Raw genomic sequence first — 16,120 nt, forward strand, 5'->3', positions numbered from 1 at the left:
TTCACCTTAGTGAGATTCATGAGTCCTTCAATGAATTCTTGGATCTATAAATATATTAGTAGTATTTTGCAATTTTATCATCGCTACTTAGCTTGTTAAAGTGAAGAAACTGCTCGACTCTGTGCCATGAGGTTAGTGAAATACAAACTACTTGCTATTCAGCACACTCACTTATATTAAGGGTTCGTTCAAAATTGCCTATATGAGGTCATTTATTAAGACTAAAAAAATCATCAATGTCCTTTGAATATTTATGGAGGGAATAGAGGTATTCTGGTCTTTCATTTGTTTATTGCTTTTAGTTGACTGAATCCTCGCAACAAAAAAGTTAGAGAAGTTTTGCTACCTGTAATATTCAAAGATATACAGTTATCTAAGTTAACTGGATAACTTAGAAGGGATATTCAGCATAACCAGATATGTTCTAATTAGCCAGATAAGTTACATCCAGATAACTTTAGACATGCTATTGATCAGGTCTAACTTGTTTAACTTTACCAGGATAAGGCTTAAGATAACTGGATAACTTGCTCTGCTTCAATCTGCCAACAGCCCACTCCCAAGATATCTGGCTAAGTGGTGGCTGCTGAACATAGCCAGAGATTCAGCAGCCGCCACTTAGCTGCCAAGTCCCTATTTATCTATCTAGCAAGTAGCGTTAGAAATTGGCCTCCAAGAAATTCGTTTGAAATAATTCATTTCATCTATCAAGGTCCCGCAGTAAAAAAAATCCCACATTTATTTTAATGCAAACAAAAAGAATCTGTGAGCATTAGAAGCCTTTTTAGTGTTACTGCTCCATGTTTTGCAACATGAGACAAACCCAAGTCTACTTCAATTGTCTCAATCTCTTTTGGGAAGACAATTAGTATTCTCTCAGCCTTGCTAATGTATAAGTCTGAGCTGCACAAGACAGTAGAAGTTCTAATTGTTTTAATGTCTATTAGTGCAATAAAAAAACCCGCAAACCTCAGCTATTTAAGTATACTACCAACTACTTTCTAGTCATAGCTTTGTCACTAACTGGCAATCCATGTGTGGTACAGCATCTGTTGAGCATAAATTACAGCATATGGGTAATTTACAGGTATTGGTCATATATGAATCATACAATATATACCTTTTTTCTATTTCCAACAATATTTATTCCTTTATTACAAACATATCATTAAAAACATTTACATAATTTCACATCCACTCATACCACCAATAACAATATAATACAATAATACTTATTGCACATATCCCTTACAGTCTAAAAATACAATGTTCATTTCTTGTAAACACTCACATGTCTTGTCACTTTCCTACTACTGTACAAAATGTATCTTGTTTTTCTAAATTGACCCTGTTTTTCAAAGCCCCCCCCCCAAATATTTCCTTGTACTTCTCAAAAACTCCTGGCAAGAGACTCCTGTTTCACCCGATGGTTTCCTCAGGGGATCACTATATAACTATTATTTTTTCTTTACACTTTCAGGGAACATCCAACTTCACTTCTTAATTGAACTGTCAGTCTTCACCAACCTATTCTTTGCAATATAAACATAATCACTATTATACCCCTTCAAAACATTTTACAAACTCATATTTATTCATACTTATATTGATGTTCATTTTTCAAACACACAATTGACCTAGTCACCACTATTTATAATATTGCTACATCACGTTTCCAATATTTTTTCCAAAGCGAACATGACTATATAAGAAATCATCACACTCCCCTCTTTTAACTTCTGTTATCTTTTATATACATCCATTTCAGCTCCTCCATTGCATGTTTTTAACTAACACCAGTTCACCGCCTGTATTCTTCCATCACCAAACCACGGTTCCGTCGACCATAATAGTTCTTCAAACCAACACCATAACTACTCAAAATATTTGCACAACCACATGTATCATCAATAAACACATTCTTCTGTCAACTACTTGCTCTTTTCTTTAAAAATTTCATACTAACCTTGATGATTTTAGCACAAACTTCCACCAAAGCCCAACTGCTTTACCTTTCCACAATGCCGCGACTGCGCATTCAATACTTCCTTTCTCTTTATAAATCTCGTTTAAATGCCCTTTTCACAATTTTCCGCTTATATCCCTGGGCTAAAAATCTCTGAGTTAATTCGTGTGCTTTAATTTTAAATTCATTAATGGTGGTACATAAGCGCCGAAGGCGCAAAAATTGACTGACTGGGATGTTTTCTTTCAGTTGCTTAGGATGAAAACTAGAGAATTCTAATGTAGTGATCCTATCTGTAAATCATCGTATGTAATTTACCTGAATTCTTATATACATACATGTCCAAAAAAGACATTCGCTGTTGACTTATTGAATTCAAATTTTAAATTTTCATCCAACGAATTAATCCATTCCTTACGTTCTTCCAATCTTTTCTGTGTGCCAGTGAATATGAAAAAAATGTAGTCTATAAACCTCTTCCATTTTATTATCTCACCCCAAATCGTGATGGATATATCAATTTATTCTCAAATGCTGCCACATATAGGCAAGGCTACTGATGGGGCCATAGATGACCCCATCAGAATCTCCTTGATCTGATGATAATATTTCCCTTCAAACTGAAAAAAACCTTTCTTTAATACTATAGCAGACAACTGATTCAACAGACATTTGTTTCTTATCCAACATCTCTGTTCTATTCAACACTTCCTGCCCAATTCCTATAGCCTAATTCTGTGGTATGTTTATATAAAGCGAATAAATATCAGCAGTAACCAGCCACCAGTCTTTTTCAATCCCTTCCAATTGATCTAACATCTTTATGAAATCTACTGAATCCTTAACATATGAATCAATCTGTTGTACACTGGATTGCAATAAATGATCTACATATTTAGAAATGGGCTCAAAAAGAGAACCTATTCCGGAGACAATGGGTCTTCCTGGTGGAGATAAATTCTTATGTATTTTAAGTACTATATAGAATGCTGGGTTTACTAGAAAATTTTCATAAAGGTAATCACCCAACTTCCCTGAGGAAACCATCGGGTGAAACAGGAGTCTCTTCTTGGGAGTTTTTGAGAAGTACAAGGAAATATTTGGGGGGGGGGGGGGGGAACTTTGAAAAAAGGGTAAATTTAGAAAAACAAGATAAATTTTGTACAGTAGTAGGAAAGTTTTTGACAAGACTTGTGAGTGTTTACAAGAACTGAATATTGTATTTTTAGACTGTAAGGAATATGTGCGATAAGTATTATTGTATTGTTATTGGTGGATGAATGTGGTATGAGTGGATGTGAAATTATGTAAATGTTTTTAATGATATGTTTATAATAAAGGAATAAATATTGTTGGAAATAGAAACAGGTATACCTTGTATGATGATACAACATCTGTTGAACCATTTTCCATTCAAATTCTTCCTTTGCTTTTGCGCTATGATTTTTTGTATCTGAATCTTATGACACAATGCAGCTGAGTTCTGCTGCTAAGTCTGGTTGATAGCTGCTGCCCGATAACAATTTTATAGAAGCACAGCCACCCATAGCCATGCAATACAAAGCTCCAAGGATAATGACAGTGAGAGAGAAGTGTGTGCGTTTTTTAAAATTTTTTTATTAGCATTGGAAAAAAAAGACCATGACAACGTGGGATTGAGAAAAATGCAAACCAAAGAAAGATATTGTATTTCAGTTTGGTAAATGTATATCTATGTCTAATCTAGCTCTATCTATGTAATGCTAATCTTCTTCTACCTATAGTATATTTAATACAAACAAGTAGACAAACGATCATAGTTTGCAAAAACAATCATTTTCTAATATCTCTAGCAGCTAAAAACATGGGTTCTGTCATAACATTTTTACGCTATCAAAGGAAAATTACTACTACAATGAAGTAAAACACATACATTTTTACTTTCTATGTAGACAAAAGCTGCAAGGGTTTCTTATCCGATGAATACATCACCCACATTGGTCATGTTATAAAACAATCCACTGGGCTCTGAAATCATCCGATTTCCTTTAGAAATAGCAAGCCTGCGCAATATGACCTCTGCTCGTTAGGCACAATGAAACGGTAAGCCACTGCGCTCCGCCCAGAAAGTTATTTCCTTGCTCAGTGCTGAACAAGTGTTTATAAGCCATTTCTCTCTTGGTTCTGCTCCCATGGTCGCTTGCTGGTTGTACTGGTGAGTAGGGGAAATGCACTCCATTTTCTGCAGTCCTCCGAGAGGTTTCTGTGGATCAAACATGGGGAAATGTTCAAGAGAAAAACCTCATTTCTGCTCAGTGCTATAAGAAAATTCTGTTCACATACTGGAGTTCATGTGTAAGGAGCCAGTAGCGTAGTGGTTACGGTACAACGATTAGAATCAGAGCTATGAATCCTGCAATCTCAAATTTAAATACCATAAAAACATGGCGGCAGAAAAAGAGTGTACGGCCCATCCAGTCTGCTCATCTGTCCCAATTAATTTAGCATTTATCCAAGGCTTTCTTGAATTCAGTTAATGCTTTTGTCTCCTACCACCTCCACTGGGAGGCTGTTCTTTGCATCCACCGCCTTTCTCTGTAAAGAAATATTTCCTAAGATTACTCCCAAGTCTTCCCCCTTTCAACCTCATCTCATGACCCCTTTTGTTCTATAGCCTCCTTTCCTAATTCAATCTTCTTTAACTGAAAGGTAAACTCTTTGTGGCATGACCCTTTGTATCTGGCATAGCACTATATATACTAATAGTGCTACCTAAATAATACATTATAAATCAACTATACCAAATCTGATCCAACTCACAAAACTAGAAGGAGCTTCCAAAGAAGTTAACAGGTTAAAGATCCTTCGGAGAATCCCCACTGAATCATGGGTTATTAACCACTCAAGGAAGACATGAAAGCTGAACTGGGAATCTCAGTAACTAGGTGCTCTCTCTACATCACAAGTCAACACATTCATTTTCCCAAGCAGCTCAAGGTACTCACCAGCACTAACATTCCGTTTCTCATGCTAAAAACAATTCTCCGACAAGGTCCCCATGTCCCTGCAAAAGGAAAAATACAAGAGACATTCTCAGAATGTCTTCAATATGCAAATAAATAGGAAATTAAAAAAGAAAATTTGGGCTACATTTCGATTGTAATACTGGGAAGTAAAAAAAAAAAAAACAACCCAAAAAACAAACTTAAACCTCCTCCCCGCCCATGACTAAGGCACTAAGGCTGAACAATAATGGGTCTGCATGCTACCATGCTCTCATGTACATACCTCAGAGAAAGGAGGACCCAATGCTTACAAAAAATCTGTAAGGAACACGTTGGGCAATCTGCAGCCTGTCGTCTGTCCTAAGACGCCGAGCGGCCACACAAGGGGCCCTGCTGCAAAGCACTACAGCAGGAAGCTGTCAAAGCGACTTAACGCACAAATTCCAAGCGCCGTACGCCGAAGGATCACGCCTTGAACTGCAGCACAAATCGTCCGACAGATACAACTTTGCTGTATCGTTTCAAGAGCAGCGTTGGTTAAGCTGTCTGAGGCAGCAGTACTGGCGTATTCCAGTTTGTGCTGTAAACCATAACTTTTTCCACATGCCATTTGAAGAGCTATTTATAGAAATACTTCCAAAATTTACTGGCTATTCTACTTCATCTATGGAAAATAAAGATACTAATACTACTAACTGAATTTAAAAGCAATCTCAAATATTGGCTATATTGAAATGTATAATGCAAAACATGCACACAAAACATGCACACCTGATAATTTTTTTTTCCTCTACAAAAGGCAGGCCAATCTACACAAGTGGGTTATGTACCTCTACCAGCAGATGGAGACGGAGTAAATCAGACCCGCTGCCCTGACATCAGCCTGCCAGTATTCTCTGGAAAAACCAAACTGTGGACAAACTGATCTTGAACATGACTATTAACAGACAACCACTCATGCTTCCAACCAAATGGAAAATTGAGCTCAGCTAAAAGAATTAACATGCACAAAACTTAGGGGCTGGTTATTTCACTTACCAGCCCTTCAAACGAACAGATAGAAATAACACTCTTCATCATCCATATAAAGGAACGAACTAAAAGAAAGTAGGCAGCCCAGGGCAGGTTATGGATTGGCCTGCCTTCCCCTTAGGGGAAAGGAAATCATCAGGTAAGCAGTAATTTCTCCTTCCTCTGCATTTAGGCAGGCCCAATCCACATCAGTGGGATGTATCAAAGCTACTCCTGAAAAGGGCGCGATCCTGTCAACACCGCATGTGTGAAGGCCAGATCCTCTTGGGCCCGAATGTCAAAGAGGTAATACTTGGAGAAAGTATGTAAGGAAGACCATGTCACTGCTTGGCAAATCTCGACAGGAGGCTCCGCCCACGATACCGCCTGAGCCCTAGTGGAATGTGCCCTAACCTGTCTAGGCAATGGGACATCAGCATCTACATAGGTGAGCGTGATGACTTCTTTTACTCAACGGGCTATAGTTGCCCGCGTCGCCGGTTCATCCTGTTTACATCCACCATGGAGCACAAACAGTCGATCAGACTTCCTGAAAGATTTAGTAATCTTCAAATACCTCATTAGATGCTGCTTGTCATCCAAGACATACAACAGACGATAATCATGCTCATCTCTATCCCTGTCCAGCATAGGTAGGGAAATAGACTGATTCAAATGAAACTCCAAAACCACTTTTGGCAAAAAGGAAGGTACAGTTCTAAGCTGTAACGCCCCCGGAACCACTAGTAGAAACAGCTCAGGGCAAAAAGAGCTTGCAGCTTGGAAACTCATGGTGCTGAAAAAATTACTATGAGAAAAACTGTTTTCAAGGTGAGCAGCTGAAAAGAGAGAATACGCAGTGGCTGAAAAGCAGGACATGCCAAAAAACTCAAGACCAGATTCAGGTCGCAAAAAGGCACCAGAAGCTGCAAGGGAGGACATAGATGCTTAACTCACTTCAAAAACCTGGACACATCTGGATGAGAAGACAATGTTCCACCACTGACATATCCCTATAATGAGCAAGAGCTGCTATCTGCATCTTCAGAGTGTTAAGGGCCAAGTCTTCAAGCACTCCTTCTTGTAAAAATTCCAGTATCATTGGAACATAAGAACATGCCATACTGGGTCAGATCAAGGGTCCATCAAGCCCAGCATCCTATTTCCAACAGTGGCCAATCCAGGCCATAAGAACCTGGCAAGTACTCAAAAACTAAGTCTATTCCATGTTACTGTTGCTAGTAATAGTAGTGGCTATTTTCTAAGTCAACTTAATTAATAGCAGGTAATGGACTTCTCCTCAAAGAACTTATCCAATCCTTTTTTAAACACAGTTATACTAACTGCACTAACCACATCCTCTGGCAACAAATTCCAGAGTTTAATTGCACGTTGAGTAAAAAAGAACTTTCTCCAATTAGTTTTAAATGTGCCACATGCTAACTTCATGGAGTGCCCCCTAGTCTTTCTACTATCCAAAAGAGTAAATAACTGATTCACATCTACCCGTTCTAGACCTCTCATGATTTTAAACAGCTCTATCATATCCCCCCCTCAGCCGTCTTCTCCAGGCTGAAAAGTCCTAACCTCTTTAGTCTTTCCTCATAGGGGAGCTGTTCCATTCCACTTATCATTTTGGTAGCCCTTCTCTGTACCTTCTCCATCGCAATTATATCTTTTTTGAGATGCGGCGACCAGAATTGTACACAGTATTCAAGGTGCGGTCTCACCATGGAGCGAGATACAGAGGCATTATGATATTTTCCGTTTTATTAACCATTCCCTTTCTAATAATTCCCAACATTCTGTTTGCTTTTTTGACTGCCGGAGCACACTGAACTGACGATTTCAATGTGTTATCCACTATGACGCCTAGATCTCTTTCTTGGGTTATTGCAACTAATATGGAACCTAACATTGTGTAACTTTAGCATGGGCTATTTTTCTCTATATGCATCACCTTGCACTTATCCACATTAAATTTCATCTGCCATTTTGATGCCCAATTTTCCGGTCTCACAAGGTCTTCCTGCAATTTATCACAATCTGCTTGTGATTTAACTACTCTGAACAATTTTGTATCATCTGCAAATTTGATTATCTCACTCGTATTTCTTTCCAGATCATTTATAAATATATTGAAAAGTAAGGGTCCCAATACAGATCCCTGAGGCACTCCACTGCCCACTCCCTTCCACTGAGAAAATTGTCCATTTAATCCTTCTCTGTTTCCTGTCTTTTAGCCAGGTTGCAATCCATGAAAGGACATCGCCACCTATCCCATGACTTTTTACTTTTCCTAGAAACCTCTCATGAGGAGCTTTGTCAAACGCCTTCTGAAAATCCAATTATACTACATCTACCGGTTCACCTTTATCCACATGTTTATTAACTCCTTCAAAAAAGTTAAGCAGATTTGTGAGGCAAGACTTGCCGTGGGTAAAGACATGCTGATTTTGTTCCATTAAACCATGTCTTTCTATATGTTCTGTGATTTTGATATTTAGAACACGTTCCACTATTTTTCCTGGCACTGAAGTCAGGCTAACCGGTCTGTAGTTTCCCGGATCGCCCCTGGAGCCCTTTTTAAATATTGGGGTTACATTAGCTATCCTCCAGTCTTCAGGTACAATGGATGATTTTAATGATAGGTTACAAATTTTTACCAATAGGTCTGAAATTTCATTTTTTAGTTCCTTCAGAACTCTGGGGTGTATACCATCCGGTCCAGGTGATTTACTACTCTTCAGTTTGTCAATCAGGTCTACCACATCTTCTAGGTTCACCGTGATTTGATTCAGTCCATCTGAATCATTACCCATGAAAGCCTTCTCCAGTACGGGTACCTCCCCAACATCCTCTTCAGTAAACACCGAAGCAAAGAAATCATTTAATCTTTCCGTGATGCCTTATCTTCTCTAAGTGCTCCTTTAACCCTTCGATCACCTAATGATCCAACTGACTCCCTCACACGCTTTCTGCTTCGGATATATTTAAAAAAGTTTTTACTTTGAGTTTTTGCCTCTACGGCCAACTTCTTTTCAAATTCTCTCTTAGCCTGTCTTATCAATGTCTTACATTTAACTTGCCAGCGTTTATGCATTATCCTATTTTCTTCTGTTGGATCCTTCTTCCAATTTTTGAATGAAGATCTTTTGGCTAAAATAGCTTCTTTCACCTCCCCCTTTAACCATGCCGGTAATCATTTTGCCTTCTTTCCACCTTTCTTAATGTGTGGAATACATCTGGACTGTGCTTCTAGAATGGTATTCTTTTTAACAATGACCACGCCTCTTGCACACTTTTTACTTTTGTAGCTGCTCCTTTCAGTTTTTTCCTAACAATGGAATTTCAACTCTGAGAGGCTGAGCACTACACTGCTCACACCAGCTCTCAAAAACTTTCCAAACTCTAACATAAGCTATAAATGAAGAATATTTCCTGCCCAAAGCAAAGTGGAAATCACCGATGAAGAATAACCACACTTCAGCAACCGAGCCCTCTCAAGGGCCAATCCATAAGACAAAATCAACCCAGAACTTCTTGCACTATGGGCCCCTGATGCAACAGATCCTCCCTGAGTGGCAATCTGAAAGGACTGTACACCAGTAGTCTCTGAAGATCAGCATACTATGGCCTCTAGGGCCAATCTAGAGCCACAAGAAGGATAGTTTCATTTTGACTCGCAATCTAACGAATGACCCTGCCTATCAACAGCCTTGGTGGGAAGGTATACAACATCCCACTCCACAGCCACACCTGAACAAGAGCATCAATTATCTATTGCTCTTGGATTCCTTCTGCAACTGAAAACCATGGTACCTTCGCGTTGTTGGAGGTCACCAGCAATACAGATATGGACGACCCCAGAACGTCACTGAGTTGAAAGGCTTTGCCCACCAATTCCCCCTCTCCTGGGTCCAAGGCCTGCCCGCTGAGGAATTCAGCCCAACATTGTCTTTTTCGGCAGTGTGGGAGGTGGATATGTCCTGGAGATGTTCTGCACACACCATGAGCGCATCTATCTCCACCAACACCTGTTGGCTTCTGGTTCCGCCTTGATGATTGATGTAGGCCACCGTCGTGGCATTGTCCAACATTATCCTCAACGATTGAGCTTCCAAGTCGCTCAGCGAACCACAAGCATGCCAGACGAACCACACTTGCTTCTGACTGATGGTCCACTGCCGCTCCTTGGTACTCCAGCAATCTTGCGCCACCAACTCTTGACAGTGAGCCCCCCAACCCAGAAGACTTGCATTTCATGAGCACCATCTAGTCCGGTGTCTCTAAGGAAACCTCCTTCCTGAGATGATCCACTTGTAACCACCACTGCAACTGGACCCTCACCTCCAATGGCAAGTGGAGTCTCACCGGTTACTCCTGTGACTGCAGATTCCATTGGGAGAGCAACTTGAGTTCTCGCCCAGAGGTCAACATCCAATGTGGTTGCCATAGACCCCAAGACTTACTGATGAGACTATAACGTTAGGGCAAATAGCCCTTCTCAGGGCCTAAAACTTGAGTAATTTCTGAATACGACTGTCTGGCAGAAACTCTGCTCTTCTCCGTATTGAATCAAATGCAGAGATACTCTAGTGTCTGAGATGGCTGAAAACTGCTCTTGACCAAGTTCACTACCCAGCCTAGCTCCTGCACCAAGGAGATCACCTTGCGAGAAGCCAAGCGACTCTCTTCTGCACTTCTGGCCTGAATCAACCAGTCGTCCTGATACAGATGGACTAGAATGCCCTCCTTGCATAGACACTGCTACCACTACCATGACCTTGGAGAAGGTCCTTGGTGCCGTAGCCAGTCCAAAGGGCAGGGCCTGAAATTGATTATGACATTCCAGCATGGCAAAGTGCAGGAAATGCTGATGTTTCTGGCGAATGAGAATATGTAGATATGCTTCCGTCAGTTCGAGAGACAAGAGAAATTCCCCTGCTTGTTTTGCCATAATTACGGAATATAGAGATTCCATTCAGAAATGAGTCACACACATGTTGATTGAATCCTTGGGCCGAAAAGATCCCTCCTCTTTCTTGGGAATGGAATAGTGCCCCGTATTTCCTGCGATCTGGGAACAGGAATTACGACCGTCAAATCTAACAGCCTCCTTAATATAGTTTCCACTACCACTCTTCTGCAGAGAGTTGTACGGAGAGACCATAAAGGCATTTGGAGGAATTTGGCAAAATTTCAGCGCATATCCGCCCCTCACTACATCCACCATAATCTGGACCCACCTCTGATAAAAGAGAGACAGATGCCCGTCTATCTCTTGAACCAGTAGGTGAGTCCTTACACCTTCATTGTGAAGATCAAGGTGCTTCGGTCCCGGAACCCGCATCCTTACCAGGCTTTCTAGGCCGAAAGGACTGAGATCTTCCCGTAGGGACAAGACCTTTGAGTAGATGGCTCTCTGTAAGAACGAAACCGACAGGAAACCCCGGAATGGCCCTTTGCCACAAAAGGATGCAATGCTGCCTTCTTGACCTTGGGTAAACAAGGAACCTTTAATTCCCCCCCATCCCCCCAGCTATTTGCCATTTTCTCCAACTCACTGTCAAATATAAGGGAACCCTTAAAGGATAACCTTGTGAGACTGGACTTGGAAATAGTGTTTGCCAACCAATTTTGCAGCCAAAACTGGCATCTAGCTGCTATCACAGAAGTCACCCCTCTAGGAGCGACACACACCAAGTCACAATCCACATCGGCTAAGAATGCAGCCCCCAGTTCCATAACCGATCCACCACTGGACTCTGCTCCTTGTGTCTCCTGAGAGAGACGCAAACCAGCCCGAGGCAGCAGCAAGATGCAATTTGCAAATTCGTTGCCATTGCCTCAAAGAGGCCTGCTTAAGGATAGCCTCAATCCTTCTATTTATTTATTATTTTTATATACAGACATTCGATCTGAGATATCACATCGGTTTACATTCAGGTACTGTAGGTATCCTCAACATCTTTTAGAGCTTCCCCTCCCTTCCACTGGAATAGTGGTTTGCTTGGTAACAGTGCATACCAATGCATCCACCTTCAGAAATGACAACTGATCCCTTGCCTTTGGATCCAAGGGGTACAAACCCGCCAAAGTGCACCTCCCTTTTAAAATCTGCCTCTGGAGTGCTCCATTCAAGGTCAATCAACTCCTGAATTGTATCCAGAAGGAGAAAGAAACATGATGCTTTGTGTAAGGTGACTAATATGGGATCTTTCATTTGCAAGCCCGCAGTGTCACCCACATCCACACGAAGTGTCTTCAAAATCGCCATCATGGTCTACCATGCAGCCTGAGAAGCAGCCAAAAGCTGCTCAACCCGCCGGGCCCAAGCCACTTCCGCTCTACATTAACTCCCCAGAGAAGCGAAAGGGGGTAAGAAACGCTAAGGGAAGAAGACCTGGTAAGGAAAAAGAGGGGAACTAAAACTTCCCAATTTTTTTTAAACCTGAGCTCAATCCTCCCTGGTTGAGAGCACGAACGGGTCACCAACTACTGGGGGAGAGGGCACACGCCTTCACCACAAACTACTCCCTTGTCCTCAAACCTCTTTTCTTTCTTTCTTTTTTTTAAAGTCTACGCCTGCCAGGCTCCCAGACTTAAAATGCTCGACTGAGGGAGGGACCAAATTGGGGGTCACCTCAGGCGCTCAAATGGTATCTTCTCCAATTTCTTCTTCTTCTTTTTTTTTTTTTTTACTGCAAACAATCCCCCTTAGGGAGATGCATGTCCATCATCTGCTGGTGACAGAGAATACAGGCAGGCTGATGTCAGGACAGGGCTATACGTCTGTGATGTTAGAGAGTCCGCTTTACTCCATCTCCATCTGCTGGCAGAGGTGCAGAACCCACTGGTGTGGCTTGGCATGCCTTGTCTGCAGAGGAATCAGTGACTTTGCTCCATATATCTGCGACCTATTTTGGGCACTGTGTTCCAAGCAGGCCCCTATCCAGGGCTGTGGATAAAGCAGTGTACTTCTGTTGGAGTTAGCGTATGCCGAGCAGCTCACCAAAATAGTCTACTCAGCCGTAGGTATCATCCACTCACTCTGCCCTCTATGCCATAACCACTTGTCAATGATAGAACAAGCGTAATGTGGAGTTAGAGGGTTTCTATTTGTACCTACAGGAGATCACAAAATTAACTGGACATTACTATAATCCATAACTTACTTTTTAATTGTGCCCATGCTGGATGAGGTTTATAGGTGGTTCAGTGACTGTGCAAGCATCTACAAATGAAAAAGAAAAAAAAATACAAATGTGAGAACCACAGGGATGGAAAAATCCTGGTAACCCAGGCAACTAAACTTTTATTCCTGGCATCTGCCAGCAGTCTCTCAGCAGCAGAAAGCAGGAAGAGCATCTGTAAAGCAGAGATGCTTACCTGTAACATGTATTCTCCAAGGACAGCAGGATGTTAGCCTCACATGTGGGTGACATCAGATGCAGCCTGGCAAGGAAAACTTCTGTCAACATTTCTACAACTTTGCCTAGGCACACTGAGCATGCCCAGCATGCCGCTAACCATGTGGGGGTCCCTCTTCAGTCTTATAACATAGAATTTGCAAAAAATAAAATAACAAACCGAAAAAAACCCAACTCCATGGGGTGATGGGTGGATTTTATGAGGACTGTCCTGCTGTCCTTGGAGAACACCTATTACAGGTAAGCAACTCTGCTTTCTCCAAGGACAACAGGATGGTAGTCCTCACACATGGGTGAATATGTAGCTACAGGTTGCTCCCAACAAAGGCAGCATTTAACAGGTGCAAAAGTGCACAACAACTCGAGCTGCTAGATCATAGGGAGCAAGCCTGCACCCAAAGAAGGGTCCAAGGCAGGAAGAGTTGGGTTTTCATGGCTGAAATAGATTACGGAGGACCGACTGGCCGAAATGACTGTCATGCCGCTCATCTTTGTCCAGACAATGAGAGGCGAATATGTGGAGGGAACTCCAGGTCACCACCCTGCATATCTCATGAATGGGTACTGCATGCAAGTGAGTCACCGAAATAGACAGGGACCAAACCAAATGAGCCTTGATGTGACCTTCAATTTGCAGGCCTGCTTGAGCAAGGCAGAAGGAAATACAGACTGCTAGCCAATGAGACAAGGTCTGCTTGGACACTGCTACTCCCAACCTGTTTTTGACGAAGGAGACAGAGTTGAGTGGACAAGTGGTGAGGTGCTGTCTGTTCCAGGTAAAAGGCCAGGGCCATTTTACAATCCAGAGTATGGTGAGCGTGCGGTCTTGGAAAAAAGGTAGACAATATAATAGATTGATTGAGATGGAACACAGTGACCACCTTGGGAAGGAACTTCTGGTGTGTATGCAAGACCTCCTCTTCATGACAAAATTTTGTATTAAGGGGGGTATGACACCAAAGCCTGAAGCTTACTGACTGCCACCAAGAACATGACCTTCCAGGATAGGTACTTCAGATTGCAAGACTGCAGGGGCTCAAATGGAGGCTTCATGAGATGGGTCAGGACCACACTGAGGTCCCAAGAGACTGCTGGGGGCTGCATCGGAGGCTTAAGCCTCAACAAGCCTCGCATGAACCGCCCTATGAGTAGATGAGTAAAAATGGAAGCGCCATCCATCCCTTGATGGTATGCCCCTAAGGTGAACTCTCACTGAAGTTATTCTCAAAAGCCAGAGTCGGAGAGGTGCAATAGGTAGTCTAAAAGACTCAGTGGAGAACATGAGAATGGGTCTAGACCGAGCCCGTCACACCAAATTGAGAACCTCTGCCACTTGAAATTGTAAGATCTCCTCGTGGAAGGTTTCCTGGATCCCAAGAGAACCCGAGACATGCCTTCCAAAAGGCCCAGGGTCTGAATGGTCACCCAGTCAACATCCAAGCCATGAGGGACAAGGTTCGGAGATTGGGGTGGCGTAGTTTGCCCTGGTCTTGAGTGATCAGGTCGGGAGCAGCCCCCAGCCAGATCGGAGGGCGTGAGGCCAGTTCTTGTAGAACCACCAGATCTGGCATGGCCAAAAGGGCGCAACCAGGATCATGGTGTCTCGGTCCTGTTGGAGCTTTTGAAGTGTCTGAGAACAGCTGAAGGGAGGATAAGTGTACAGACTGGTGCCCTAGTGATGTGCAAAGGCAATTGATACCAATCTCCTGCCTGCCTGTCCCAGAGAGCAGAAGCAATCCACCTTCTTGTTCTCTAGGGACGCGAACAGATCTATGTCCGGGGTCTCCAATAGGTGATGGTTCAGGGATCATTCGTGGGGACAGAAGGCCTGACTTAAGGAGTTCGCCAGGATGTTTTCCACCCCTGGAGATACACGGCTCGAAGGAAGATGCCATTCTTGAGAGCCCAGGACCAAATCTGGACTGCTCCTGGCAGAGGAGGTATGATCCCATCCCTCCTTGCTTGTTTCAAGTACTACATTGCCACCTGATTGTCAGTCTGGACCAGAACCACTTTGTTGAGAAAGTGCTCCCTGAACGCCCTCAGGGCTTAACGGATCGCTCGTAACTCCAGAACATTTATCTGAAAATACCGCTCTTGCACAGACTAAAGGCCCTGAGGGTTGAGACCTGCAACATGGGCCCCCCAACCTGAGAGATGAGCCTGTGGTAAGGACAATCTGGGGACTGAGGGATCCAGAAGGGCATCTCCTTTTCCAGATTTGATAGGGTTGACCTCTACACGAGGGACTGCCAAAGGGGAGCAGTGATCAGGACACGAGCCTGAAGGTCCTGAGAGGATTGGCACTACTGGGAATGCAACGTCCACTGTGCCCTGCGCATGTGCAGTTGAGCAAACAGAGTGATGTGAACTGTTGCCTGGTGCCCCAAAAGCTGCAGAAACTGGTGCACCGAGACATGAGGGCAACAGGAGACTACCCGTGCCAGGGAAGCAAGGGTCAGTGCTCGGCCTCGGGGCAAGAAGGCCTTCTTCTGGATAGTGTCCAGCCTGGCCCCAATGAAGTCCAACTGCAGTTGATGGCTGGAGATGGGATTTCTGGTAGTTGATTAGAAATCCTAGTTCCTCCAGGGCACGTATGGTGGACTATAGGGAACGCAGCACCCCCCTGCCTGGAATCGCTCTTGATTAGCCAATCATTGAGGTAAGGGAAGATATGTATTCTTTGTCTCCAGAGATAGGTCCCCACTACCGCCAGGCATTTTGTG

General features: G+C 42.8%; 1 long non-coding RNA gene across 6 annotated transcripts in view; it reads right to left on the reverse strand.

Annotated features, from left to right (window-relative positions):
* Positions 1-3,563: 3,563 nt before the first annotated feature.
* The window catches only part of LOC115089670, a 44,912-nt gene continuing 32,355 nt past the window's right edge, over positions 3,564-16,120 (reverse strand). For all 6 annotated transcript variants that reach the window (XR_003856199.1, XR_003856197.1, XR_003856198.1 and 3 more), the window contains 3 exons: positions 13,140-13,198; positions 4,951-5,009; positions 3,564-4,208 (listed from right to left, as the gene is read on the reverse strand). This is a non-coding gene — a long non-coding RNA (uncharacterized LOC115089670). The remainder of the gene's footprint in view (positions 4,209-4,950; positions 5,010-13,139; positions 13,199-16,120) is intronic.

The sequence above is a fragment of the Rhinatrema bivittatum genome, chromosome 4, assembly GCF_901001135.1.
Source record: "Rhinatrema bivittatum chromosome 4, aRhiBiv1.1, whole genome shotgun sequence".
Lineage (NCBI taxonomy): Eukaryota > Metazoa > Chordata > Amphibia > Gymnophiona > Rhinatrematidae > Rhinatrema > Rhinatrema bivittatum.